This window comes from Diorhabda sublineata, chromosome 5, assembly GCF_026230105.1.
Source record: "Diorhabda sublineata isolate icDioSubl1.1 chromosome 5, icDioSubl1.1, whole genome shotgun sequence".
NCBI classification, from domain to species: Eukaryota; Metazoa; Arthropoda; class Insecta; order Coleoptera; family Chrysomelidae; genus Diorhabda; species Diorhabda sublineata.
The window spans coordinates 14,029,679-14,044,646 of NC_079478.1; the positions used below are offsets into that span (position 1 = coordinate 14,029,679).

The 14,968-nt window shown below is 31.8% G+C and overlaps 1 protein-coding gene across 1 annotated transcript in view; it reads left to right on the forward strand.

Annotated features, from left to right (window-relative positions):
• LOC130444761 (Krueppel-like factor 6) overlaps window positions 1-14,968 on the forward strand; it is a 517,560-nt gene that overhangs the window by 359,872 nt on the left and 142,720 nt on the right. The gene's annotated exons all lie outside the window — the stretch shown is intronic.

Sequence of the window (14,968 nt, forward strand, 5' to 3'; positions counted from 1 at the left end):
AATCAATTCACCGTATTTTTTATTACAACTGGTATCACATTGTCAAATCTGGCGATTGTAGTCAGACCTTAACATTTTAGTTCGTCGCACTATAAACACTTCACGTATAGTAACCGTCAACCTGTAAAACTGCTTACCGCCAATAATAATCATTTAGTTCGTGGTTATTCCACCATGCATTAAACCAGATGCCAACCCTTGTTTGATCTCCAAAATTTCAAGAATGCAGGACCGTTTGAATCCCATTTTATAATAATGACATTCAACTGTATAATGACATTCAGTTGAGAGTACTAATTCTAAATAATTGATAGTTCTCTTTATTATCAGTAAGTATAACAGAATTTTCTGGATACAGTGGTTACTTAGTTATTGAAATCTATGAAACTCTAATAGAAACACCTGAAAAAATATTTATCTTGGTGCTCAGACTACCGCAGTACTTAGCATATGATCTACAACTGCAGTTTTTCGATATTTCTGCAGATATTGTCTGTTTGTATGAAGGACTAGAATATATACAATTAATACAACCATGTTAAGAAATCATCTATATGCTACCTCACCTCTCAATATCTCTTGTGCAATTTAATACAAATTCAATTATCTTCATGCCAAACATCACTTTTGCGAAAGCAGCGAGCTTATCTTCAAAATATTACAAGATTAATTATTACTAATTATAATGAACGTTTTAATAATGGATTAATTGTCTAGATGTTTGGTCTTATGCTTATACATATATTCGCAACCCTTGTTAATTTTCGTATGGTGTTAAATCATAACAGCCCGGCGTTTTGTATCAATTTCTAATTAACTTCATTCATACACATGTCGGTGGAAAATATAAACGTCTTTTATTATTATCTACGACATGACGTATACAAAAAATTTATGTTCGAAAACATTCGAATTTTGGAGTAAAAGGGAAGGAGATAATGAACTTTTGTTCGGAGATTTATATAGTTCTATTTAAAACATGGAATTTTGCTACTCTATTCGTAAAGTTCTTGGGTTGTCTGAAAAGTTTCTGACCTAACAATGAAACAAGACATTTTTCTCTCCTTTCTCCTCATAAATCTATACACTTAGTCCAGCGATGGTGTAACTTTTTTAACCCTTCCAAATAATTCTTGCCGTCTTTCTCATCTCATGAAAATTTCTCCCCTGCAAATAAAACTTTGAGATTAGAAAATAGGAAAAATTGCTTGCTCCAGATATGGTGATTATGGTCGTTTTTATTCTCATATTAACAGCGGAAGAAATACTTACAGGGTTATGCCAAACCTACTCGTTTTATAAGTTTTGACATGGAGAGTCACTGAGATCCCTACAAAAGATTTCTGGTCGCTAACCCTTACATTTTTTTGAAGAAGTACAAACTTTCATATCATATCAGATATAATCTTTTTTAGATTTGAGGGCAGGAAAAAGAATAGTTTAATAAAAATGAGAAATAATATCGTTTGGCGATCTAAATCTGAGTGAAATTAGAATAAATTATAACCAGTAGATTTATTACTTACATGAGACTTGAATTAACACAGGCCATACTGTAAACTCCTGCAGCAATAACATCAAATGGTCATGTTTCCTATAAAGGTGGACGTTTTATTATTCTACACGTAGGATCAGAAGACGGTTCTGTCAATGATTCTTTTCGAATCAAAACAACTTGGCAAGTGAAGATTGTTTTTAAAAGTATTGAGTAGGTAGATGAAAAGGATTGCAGGGTGATAGATAATGCATCTTACCATAGGAGGCGATTGAATAAGTGACAAAGGATGACGGATTGAAATCTGTAATCCAAGAATGGGTTACTTTGAATAATATAGAAATTGATTTGGAAATGTCGTAAGCAGAACTATTTGAGTTAAATCTAATAAGGCAGTAGAGAAACGTTTTTTGAACGATATTTGCTGCCTTTATGCAACGCATAGTATAAATTTGCTACCTTACAATTGTAAATCAAATCCAATGGAATTTTGTTCAAATTAACGGTGAGGTGGTAAAAAAATACTACTTTCCATATAAAAAAAGTTATGATAGTGTTTCCCTAACTGTTGTGACTACGAGATTTTAAATTTTTTCGCGACCCACTTTCTTGTCGGCAGCCTTTTACAAATAGTATATTACACTACAAGGGCCGAAAATTGAATTTTCGGGCATGCGAGTCATTACACGCGAGGCAAAGCTTTGATCCATTTGCAAGGATAGAAACTTTCTGTTTTTTTCTTCTGAACGTACTCAATTGTCGGATAAAATGTATCATTTGATAATGGTAATTGCCGGAAATGATTGGCCATAAACTGGTGGCGCTAATTTTCTTCCATTTATTTTTCTTCCAACCATATTAGAATACCTAGAATCAGCCATTAATTTGGAAATTTCAAGAGATGTCAAAGTAAGATTTGCATTTGACTGTTGGAGTGATAGTGCATTTTTTGAGCATCAATCAATTTTTCTTATCAGTAAAAGTTAATTTTCTTATCAACTTACTCAGACCCAACTGTATTTTTCTACTACCCAATGCCAAGTCGCGACCCACACATTTGGAAACTCTAGATGATGATGTTGTTAAGGATTGTAAGGATTGCGAGCGATATGAGCATCTTAAAAAAGAAGGGAAATCAATTTTAACCTGTTTTATTCCGTTTCTATACCTAAATAAAATTCCAAATCCTCTGCGAATCGACAATCAGTTGACCGAGTTTCGTTTCTTATGAAATCTCTGCAACGAATTTAAACATAATCCTTTTCACCTGTCCACCAAAATAGCGACATGAAGGATATTGACATGATAAATAATAGAAAATTCCAATCGTTGGTGATATTACACATTAATCTTTGTCATATTGAACCAATGTAAGATATTACTTCAATATATATCAGTATATTTCAATGGTTAGAATTTAATTTCAAACGATTCTTCTTCATCTGTGCCTATAAAATGATAATATTGCACATAGTCACTACACTAAACGAATTGAAAGCGACGAAAAAGCTATGTTGATGTGAAACTTTCCATTTGAATGAATTAAGGAGTTATTGAGTGCCGTTCGCCATCAATGGGGTACAATCTTTATCTGGAAAGGAATTGGTTTTACTGGCCGTACTCAGTTGTTGGTATTGCATCCAAACCTGGCAGGTACAAAGAGATCAATTGGTAGCCAACTGCTGCTACATTGTCATTTTTGTTGATAATAATGAGAGGCCATATCCAGTGCGATGGTTTTAGAAGAAATAGAAATCAAGGTTTTCTTCAACTATCGCTTTCACCAAAGTCGCCTGCTCTGAATACCATAGAGTATGTTTTGAATCAGTTACAAAAAGGAATCGAACACCACAATCCGTTACAGGACACCATATAGGAGCAGAAATGACACAAAATTCGTTAAATAATTAGATTGAAAGCATAACAAGACAGATTAGAATATCAGCTGTTGTTTAAATATTTTGTTTCTTAATTCCATATTAGTACCTTACTTAATATTCAGTATCTTAAAATAAAAAAATATTCTATGATTTAACAAATGTTGAGAAATACGAGGGCCGTTTCTTTTTCAATCTTCTATTGTTCCGTTCAGACGCTACGTGGGCTTAAGAAAGCGGGCATGCGTTATAGGCGACTGCGATGCTCTCACACTACACACTCCTCCGTTGTTGACATTCAGGCATCAGTCGGCGTTGTGCTATAGCCACGTAAACATGTTCGCCCTTATTGATGCTCCTGCCAAGTGTGAATTGCGAAGTGTGATTCATTTTCTACAGGCTGGGGGCCTGTATATGGGAAAGTGATGGTGTTGTGCGTGAATGGTGTTGAAAGTTTAAAGATGGCCTTAATGATGTGCATGATGAAGGGAGCCAAGGACGCAAATCTGTCGTTTCAGATGATCTGGTTCATTGAGTTTACAGAATGGTTAAAGAAAATCGCAGTTTCATCATTACTGCTTTGTCTGCGGAGTTTCCAGAAGTTTCAAAGTCTGTTTTGTACTTTATAGTTGCTGAAGAGGATATTGAAAAGCTTGTCCACGGGTATGAAAAATATCTCAATATCTTTGGTGATTATGACGAAAAGTAACCGTAAGTGTATCAATCTTTTGGTAATAAAATTATTGTTTTATATGATCTTGTCTTTTATTTATAGCCCATCGGAGGTTGAAAAAAAACGGCCCTCGTATCATTATATTTTTTGTTCCAGCTTTTAAACTCGAATTTTATGAATATCCTTTTGAACAGCTATTTAATAAGAACGCGGAAGAATCGTAACTTGTCCTATGTATTGTGGTTAGCCTGTAATCGTTTTTAAACACCCATAACAAATAACTTCCTAAATAAGCATTACATAATTATTTTTTTTTCTTCAGGAACAATGAAAATGTCTAATCAAAAAAGTAGAAAGAATATATTCAATACATATTTTGTATATAATGTGTGACAACAAATATACATATATTTTAATGAGAGAAATTACTTAAGCTGAGTCTAATTCAACTATTAAGTCTTATACCCTAACGTGGTGAGATGAGCTATGAAAAGTTTGAACTAGTTTCTTGTCAATCTGCTAGTACATATAACCACTTAAGTGACATCGTAATTGTAATGTCGGAATTCTGAGCAAAACATTAAAACTAAGTTTTGTTCCAAGTTAAAGAAAAGTACCAAAGAAATGCTATCTATGGTAATAATATAGTCTTTTTAAATACGATTTAAAGTTGTGAATAAACCAGATACAGACGAGGCTCCTGCGCTTCAAAAACATATGGAATCGGTTATTAGCATGTTTACAAAACAACATAAAATAAACTAACAACTTCCTTCTCCATCATGATAACGTGAAGTATCCCAGGTCGCTTTAGATTAGAGTTTTTTGCTACTAGAAGACTTCCTATTTGTTCACATCCGACCTTCTTACCAGATTTAGCTTCATGCGTCTATTGGATATTACCGACAGGAAAGAATGTGTGGAAATGGAACCGTTTTGAAACCATAGAACTGAGGAAAGTCGTTTCGAAAAAATCCTTTCAGAAATTCTTTTATTCAACGTTGAGACAAGCACTCTGCTAACCAATGGCTTCTTACTTTGTTTTTAATAAAATAATTCACTATATTTTTCTATCCCACGTCGTATATATACGTTACATGATTTTTATTATTGTGACACTGAGATATTGAAATTAAAATGTAAATATATTAAAAAATTTACTGTTAACAAACAAAATCCAATCTATCGTGACAAAAAATGAGGGTGAAATAAAGATAGACATTAATGCATAAACCATAAAATTTGAATGAATGGATGTATCATGAATGAAACTCATTTTTTATGGTATATGAGTTTGTGTTGTGAGAAACCTTCCGCACTAAATCAAATAAACACCCAAGGAAGTGACAGGCACATTAAACAGAAACTTTTGAGAATTTATTGGAAATTCGTGACGTTGTTTTTATAGGATATTTGATGAACGTTGGCAACCATCTCAAACTATGGTTCTTCAACATTTATATATACATATATATATATATATATATATATATATATATATATATATATATAGATAAATAGAAAGATAGATAGAATTTTATAGAATGTTGAAATATAAAAGAAATCGAAAGCTCGGAAATAAATTAGAGTTAGTACACTTTGGTGTTTAATTTTCCCACATCCCACTACGAAAACGCTCATAATCTAGCTGGCAAATATTTCGTTCCATTTCATATATACATGAATGTTGTTTAGTTGTTTTATCAATTCAAATTTATAAAGTATATCGAGTTATTAATTGTATTTTTCATTGCAGCAATGATTTTTTTTATTAAAGGGCCCTCCTCTTAGTAAATCGTAGAGTTCTGTTGCAGATTATATGTGACTATTCATTACAGTAACTGAATAAACATATTTTCTACTTGCTCCATCCGCAGTCTTTCTTTTGTTACATAAATATTTCTCCATTGTTCCATATTATTATCACTATGTTTTTCTTAGTAGAAAAAATGGATGGAGCTTTTCTATTTAACCTAAATAAACAATAATATTTTATAAGAATTATAGGTCAATCTTCTCAATGACTCGCTTCACATTTTTCTTTTATGTTAAAAATATTCGCCTCGAGTTTATCTTTGAAAAGTCACGTTTAACTCATCGTCAGGAATACCAAGAAATCAAACACCTTTTTGGTATTTTTGCTGCTATTGTCCAAAAACTTTTTTCTTTACTCAACAGAGGTTCAAATGGCTCCTATATGATTACAATTCTTGATTTACTCAGTTCATCTGAAATATGATGAGATAATAATAAAGGAAATATATAATTGGAGCTTGTAGAAGCACTTCTGATAGAAGTAATCCAATTTTACATTTTTTACCATCAAGTTACCTGAAATTTTTTAACTAGATTTCTCCAAATTAAACAATCCCGAGTACAGTAGGTTTTCGATCCTTAATTTCCTTTTTTTCATATTTATTTAAGCTTACCAAAACATCTTGTATATTTTTATGTAAATTATAATAAAATATGCAAGTGAAATATGAAGGAACGCCGTTTTGTAAATGTCTATATTGCATAGCAGCAAAATAATTTTATTTTCTCACGTTCCAATTATTACATCATCTTGCCAACTTTCTAAACCAACATTTTATCAATAATTTTGGATTTCGTCCAATTAGCAATTTTTGTTCTCAAATTTTTCAACATGTAAATAGGGAATCAAATCATTGTCTAGATTATTATGTGTTATGTAATAATATACAGTATGTCCATTTCGCACCTTGTGGGAAACTTTTTTATTGTTAAAATTTCGAAAAAAGTCATTCATCGTAAAAAGTTTGCATAGCTAAACTAACAAACATAAACAGATTTTAAAATTTCTCAGACGTATACGAGATACGATTAAATGAATGAATGAATGAATTCAAATGAACACGAGAGAAATAATCTAATGGGGCTAAATCTGGTGACATAGCTAGCCAATAATCTCTAAATATCTTTGTATTACTATTCCATTAAAAGCATTTTCCAACTATTGCTTTACTTCTGTTGCCAGTCATTTATTGATAGGTCATCAATGAAATCATACAATTGAGTTTGTAATAAATTTGGATATCTTTGTGAGTTCATGAATTCCCGATTGAAAAAAGGTTCGAATATAATTTATGATAATTTTCTTCAGAATGTCTCTTTATGGTGAACGGTTTACTTGGCATGTACAAACCGTAAATTTTATTGAATTAAACAAAGAGTACATTTTTTTTTTAAAAATGGTTAGAAAATTCATTTTATATAACTTTAGATTGTACAGGTTGTCCTTGTAAAAGTTACGGATTGTTAACCATGGGGCATTAGCGCCGTTTGGAATTCAGATAGTAGTTTAGAATTATTATCACGTATTGTACTCATTCCCGAATTTTTTGCATCAAGTTATTATATTGAAACAAGAAAAAAACTAGATATTAGCTATATTTGTCAATAAAATGATTTATTATTACAAAATATTTTAATAATTCCATTTGATAAGGAATAATGATACAAACACATAACTATATTGTTTAAAATAATTCGCTACATAAAAAAATATTTAATACTTAATTCATACTTCTACATAGATATAATACGTTATAATGAAATTTCAAAGGTTACCTAATAGTCGTAACATAAACTTAAAAACTTATTTATTATAAAAAACTGATTTAAATAACCGAAGTGTAAACTATACATATCTTTAAAATTTTGAAATTAATGTGAGTGAATTTTAATTTGTTTTTCATATCCACAAAATTTTTATTTCATATTTATGACCATAATTCCATTCCCTGAGAATGAATACAGTTATTTGAAAGCTTAGAATATATTAAAAATACTGTAAACTCTAATTATGTACCACATAGTGTGAGAGACCACTATCTTAAACTACGAGGGCGGTCAGAAAAGATTCCGACCTCAAAGTGAAGACGTCTGTACCTATAAGTTGTGCTTGGAGCTTGTACAAGTTTGTTAATCCGCGGCAAGTAAATTTTTAATTAGTAATAAAAAATTTGGAAAGAGTAAACCATTACTTCTTTATAATATGAGAGATACTTTAATTAAATTAATAGAAAATATTTCGACATATTGTAACTATGTCGTTTTTAAACTGATATTTGGGTGTATATAGTGTTTTGATAATGCTCAACTTTTTCAATCATATTTTATTTATTAAACAAATGTTAGTTTTTCATTTTAAAATGGCGAATCGTCAAAATGCATTTTTCGATTATCATAATTCAATTTATACCATTTTAACGCTTGAATCAGTTTGTCTCTGTATTTTTAAAAATAAAACTTGGTGATCTCAGAAGAGAACAATTATACTGATTAATAAACTTATTTATTATGAAGTCTACTCATGCACCGCACATTCCAACAGCTGCAACGGAGCGTAAACACACCATGAACCATAACCATGATACACAGCGCGATAGAATTTTATATTCTGCATTTAATCTGTATACAGGATGCAATTTGTCTGATTACGTGTGCGGTTAAACGAACACTAAAATAAATTTTTTTTATGAAAAAAAAAATGGAAACAGGAAAATAAGCAGCTTTGTTATTTACTTAATATGACTGTCTATGTAAAAACTTATTGTACTCATTTACACAAAAGTTTTATTATGATTATACCGTTCAACTAGACAGCTGGGAAAAACTGAATTCTTTGATACGAAAGTTTTGTCTTATCACAAATAAAACTTTTATGAACGGCATCTAATCGTATCAATAAGATGCACACGTATTTAATTGCTAATTATCCATATCGTTTGGATAATTTGCTGGAAATAATTTAGTTTCCCTCGATCTTCCAATCAGTTTCTGAACCATAAGACTGAACGATGCACCTTTGAATTGCCTTATTTGCTCGTTCAGTAATTCTGAATTTTTTCAATATAATAGAGTACTTGCATGGTGTGAGAAAAAAATAGTTTTGGATAGTTTATATACAATATTTATCATAATTTTTCTTAATTCTTTAATTAATATATATAGAGACAAAAATTCTTGAAAATTCAAAAATTTTGTAGATAGTTTAAATATTTCAGTAATGTTGCCATTTTGAGTAATGTCATAGGTATAAAATAAACATTGAACATATGATACGACAGCTATTCTCTCGGTTATTCTATTATAAGCGTTATTGTTAAACTTTGATTGATCTGAAAAATGATAAATAAGTCGTGTTTTGTGCCAGGATGTAAAAATACCACGACTAACTAACTTATTTTAATATTTTATAGTGATTAAGTTTATTATGCTTTGAGATTTTAACGTGATTGTGTAATAATGAACAATCTTAACCTATAAAAGATTTATTCACTTTATTCTTATATATAGAAAAATATTCAATTTATACGTAACTAATAAATAAAGACTGTAATATAAAGGCACACGCTACGTTGCCGGAACGATAACCTCGTGACCATCAAGCAGACAAATGCTCAATTTATTTTACTAATTTATTAAACCTATGACGTCACAACTAAAAACCAATTAGAATCGTTTTGTTATGTAGTTAAAAACTTGAAATTTTTGCGATTTTCGATTAAATATTATTTTTTGACTTTTGATTAAATATTTTATTTTCTGTTGTAATTTTGCCAGCTTCAAACATGCTTTGCACGCACTAAAGATTGGTTGTTGATTTTTTCCACTTTCGGATGGTTCCTCCTCGCGGGGATTCTTTGCACTCTTTGACCATTTAAGGTCTGCTGCGGACTAGGGGCCACTGATAGAGTACTCTGCATGATTATTTTACTAGAGAAATGAATGATAGTGCAGTAGATCCCCTTGCTTTCTGCACCGCTGTACAGGGACCGGTAAAGTGATTATCACTCATTACCTCTTCCTGTGGTCAGTTTTGAACAACCAGCTGCCGTTGCTCAGTACTAGTTTTGTTCCGTCCTGGGTATTTCATTTCCCCAGTACCACCCATATCTGGGAGACATTTCCCGATTAGCCACATGGCGAGGCACCCGATGAGGGATCTAGCAACCCCTCACTGGTGAACATTTACCATGGATCAAAAGTAAAACCATACTTTTCATTTTAATAGGCACATTTTATAGCATTCAGCTGTGTTACTTAGTAGCAAACAAAAGACTAGTAAAACCAATGGTCATTTTGGAGTCCACGAATAGTAAAAAACGCAAAGACGAACTTTGTGCAGAATGAGAACATTCCGTCCCTATTCTATACATTCAAATCGTTTAAAACACAATGATATTGTTAAAAAACGAAAAATGTTCACTGTTATTGGTTATCAGCGTTTCGCCGCATTCGCTGCCGAGAACTCTATGAACTTCTATGTTCTCAGGAATCGGATCTGGAAGGGTTTTACAGCGACTGTTATAAATATTTCTTCTAATGCAGCTGACATCAGTAGTTGTGAAAGACAGTTGCTAAATCTCCATAAATAATTTTTGAAGGCTTTTCACTTGCTTGTATTTGAAAAAGCTTTTCTTCTAATTTCCTTTTCGACAACTCTGTGATGTGCGAAACTTTCCTGGATATCAGGTTCTCCGTTCCAATAGGGTAGATACATGTTCTACAATGCAATTATATGTTTTCCACTTTTCAAGACCCTGTCTTCGAAAACGTATAATTTTTACAAACAATTAAACCTCTCTCATGTTCATTTTCAATACTAACACCGACATTTTTCATTATGATTCACTTTTCTCGAAGATAGAAATAGCAATGAATGAAAACAAATTGTGAGGAAACTGTTTATTTCATATTTGAGGTATATATGCCCAATAACCATTAACCATTTGATCCGTACTTACTGATGCAAGTAGGTTCTCAACAAAACGCCGGCGACGAATTTACATGTAAGCGATCTTTTTCGAAATGCTCCTAAACGATCAATTTAGATCCGTCCTTTTGCTCATATTAATTTTAGTACTATTTAAAAACCAATTCTTATAATCCCTTCGCAAAACAACAATAATTAATTTGATTTTATTTTGTTTGAAATTGTTTTTCTTATTCGAATATTAGTTCATAAGCACTTTGTTTTTTTCCAATGTTAAAATAACAAACACATTTTAATATATGCATGAGAGAGAAATATGTTTAATTACATAATTCCGACCATCTCTGTCTATCTTATATTTAATATGTTTTTTCCATTAAATTGCGTCGTAAAATTTTTGTTTTTATAATCTAATTTCTGCTAAAATTCTTATTCACAGAATGCTTGTAGGAAATAAAAAGACATCTAATAAATTATTATAAGCAATTGGATTAAAAACGACACGTCTAATTCTCGGATCTATGACCTGAACTGAATTAACTATTGGTCATTCCGAAGATGACTCAATGCTTGAATATTATACTAGCGTTCGACCTCAGAAAGTTATAAATCGCCTTGATTGCATTACTCTTCAGAATTTCCTCACGTAGTTAACGTTTCACAGAACAACCAATTAACCTTATGATATTGACAGAGTTGTACTAACTCAAACGCAATATTAGATATTATACATCACTAAAATTCATTTGACCATCAAATGAGAATATATACAATTATTAATGGATGCTTTGATATTTGTTATTTATTAGACTCGTCTATTTTGTATTTTCAAAGCTCTACCAAACGCAAAAGCTACATGAGGACGTTAGTCATGAGCTCGATAGTAAGTAGATATGTATAAAGTTTATCGAATTGAAGACATTTCTAAATAAGCTGAAAATGCTTGATTCCAATATTAACCCAACCTAACAAGTATTAGGAATATGTGATCAGGTGTTCAATAGTTATATTGGTAATATAACTAATCATATAGTTTAGTTAAAACTTATCTCATAAATATCTTTGTTCTCTTTAGAAAAATAGCTGTTACCTGTGTTAGGAACGATCCTATGTGGATAAAATTCATTATTTTTCATAGTAAACATTCTTCATTAAAAGAATTATTTGGTTTCGTTTATGGCAGTATTTATTACATCATAGCAATTGCAAAGACTTCTATACAAAAGTTGACGTAACTAACTCTACGTCAGTTTTTTCTTTGGACCTAAAAACATAACAAAGTCTACCGCAGGACCACTGATTTTAAAGATACTTGCATTGGTAACAAAAAAACAGTGAAACGTAAGGGTATGATATAAGATTTACTTATAAGTGTTCATCCCTATGATCTAGTGACAGTTCATTATATATTTCTTTCAATTCATGCTGGTAACTCGTCATAAGGTTATTACTAAAACACTTTTTCTCTTCAACTTTTTTAACAAGAGTAAAGAGTTGAATGATTCAATCGCAACATATTATTCAGACCATCAGTCTCTTCTTAATGTGATACACGCTCGCATTTCAAAATTCATCGGTCTATTTAGTATTTAATCAGTCATAAAATGAATTAGAATTTAATGTACTATTGACGTACATTTTGAAAAGCGTTGTCATCCAACAGCATTCATCACACTGGCCATTTAGAAGATTCCTAATTTCGATTTCATTTTTGGTTTGAGCCTACAAATATTTTTTAACCTTGTCACAAAAAACGTATTTTATATAATCAACTTTGTGCCATGATCTAAATCCAGCAATTTGGCTTGGTTTATCAGGTATTTTCTGAAAGGCATTCAATAACTGTTTCAACAGTCGCCTGTACTTTTATATATAAAAAAACTCCATGGTTTTCGATTAAAAAATGAAAAGACCAACATCAAATTTTTCTCGTATCTAAGTGAAATATTAAAAACGAGGCAGCACTGACAAGTGGTATCACGTGTGTGTACGAAATCCTCGGTAAATTTCTTAAAATTTTAAATGCCATCGACATCTTTGTCTACCATTTTCATCATCGGTTATATCGGTTATACGAGGATGTATTGATATCTAGTTAGCCTAGACCAGTTCGATGTATAAACAAAATATTGCGTTACCATAGCAACGAACAATAACTTATTAGAAGTGTCAGTGTAAAGTTTGACGTCAAAAAAGTAAACCAGAGTTACGCAATAAATTAAAAGAAAAAAGATATCCACCGAAATTGTGAAAATCGAAAAATTGGAGTATCGAGCCATCATCAAGTACCTGTATTTAAAAGGGTTAAGAGGTAAGCAGAATTACGAAAATATGCTAAATACCCTTGGTGATCAATGTCCTTCGTATGCGACCAAGAAAAATTGAACTGCAAGCTTTAAAAGAGGTGAATTTTCCATGGAAGATGATGACCGATCAGAAAGCCCAGTTTCTATGTATTTCTATAAAACATCGATGCAGTTCATGACATGATTTTATCAGACCGTCGAATTGGGTTAAAACGGATATCTGAAGCACTGAATATTTCATACGAACGCGTTCATCATATAGTTCACGCAAATTGGACATGAGAAAAATGGATCCCCAACTGTTTGAATGTTGACCAAAAGCGTGTAAGAGTAGAAGCATCGCGTTCGATCTGTGCTCGATTTGAAAACGATGTAGACTTCTTAAACCGAATTCTTACTATGGAAGAGACTTGAATACATGTCTACGATCCAGAAACAAAGCAACAATCGATGTAATGGCGACACTCTGGTTCTCCAAGATCTAAGAAGTTTCGTGTCCAAAAATCGCTGGAAAAGATCTTTCTTCAGTTTTTTGGGATTGCCATGGAGTAATCATGATTTATTTTTTGGATAAGGGTAGAACAATAACTGAAGATTATTATTCGACATTACTGACCACTCTACGGGAAAAAATGAAAGAGAAAAGACGCGGAAAGCTATCAAAGGTGTTTTGTTTTTGCAGGACAACGCCCCTGCACACAAATCTCTTGCCAAGCCAAGATTTGGCTCCGTCCGACTATCATCTCTTTCCTCAACTTAAAAAAAGTTTAAAAAGTAAATTTTCTTCCAACGAGGAGGTAATAAAAGCTGTGGAGGTCTGGTTTGCAGAGCAAGAAGAAACATTTTTGTTGAAAGGTCTAGAGACAAGCTGCAGGTTCACTGTAATAAATGTATCCAATCAAGAGGAGAATATGTTGAGTAATAAAATATTATAATATGTTCGGTTCTATAATAGGCTAAGAATTTTTTAATATATCCTCGTATATAATATAATATAATATAATGGGGAAACAGTAAAGAGATATTGCTTGAACATCACACTCTAACTACTAAACTTGGTGAGGGAGACTAGAAGACGGATGCTATCTAATATACGGACGACTTAAAGACGTCGGAAGATGAAGTAGGTGAAAAGACGGTAAAAGAAGAAATTGCTTTCCCATCAAGCTTATGCACAACTTATAGTTAATTCGAAGCTAGTATAGGATTGTGTATGTACTCTAAATACGATGGACGAGGGTTATAAAGGCAACTAAAAAGCATGCGAAGTGGCCAAACAAGCTACGTTGGACCACAAATTTTCTGAAGAAATCAATAACTGAAGCGTTTACTAAAAAAAAGGTTTGATTATAACTTTAGGTTATTCCAGAGGAGCTCATGCGCTCACGAAACAGTTTATCGCGGCAGACCTGATATGTCAAAACTGTTGTGAGTAAAGCATCGATAGCTAAAATTAATGTAGATTCTATCGAATAGATTAAAATAATGGGAAGTATAGTTTATATATGCCACTGTAACACTTTATGGAAAGTTCGGTACGTGGATTAGAATATGCACTAGCAAGGAACTATATGAAAAATTCAATCTTTATGTAGATAAATTTCTTAACTTATCTTAATGTAATCTTAATTTAGAAAATATGTCACAGTGCATTGGGCCACAGGCTACCTCCGTATAACTTTTTGTTCTTGAGAACTGCCGATAGTTGGATTGGAATTTCCAGTTGGGGTGATAATTATTATGAAGTGTGACTTTGAGGTACTTAAACACCTTAGTTCCTTTTCAAATTTGAACACATACTTTGAAAGAAGAAGTAAGTTTTCCGAACACTCTATTTTATCCCCAATAGGATTAAATTTACTTAGATATGTTCCT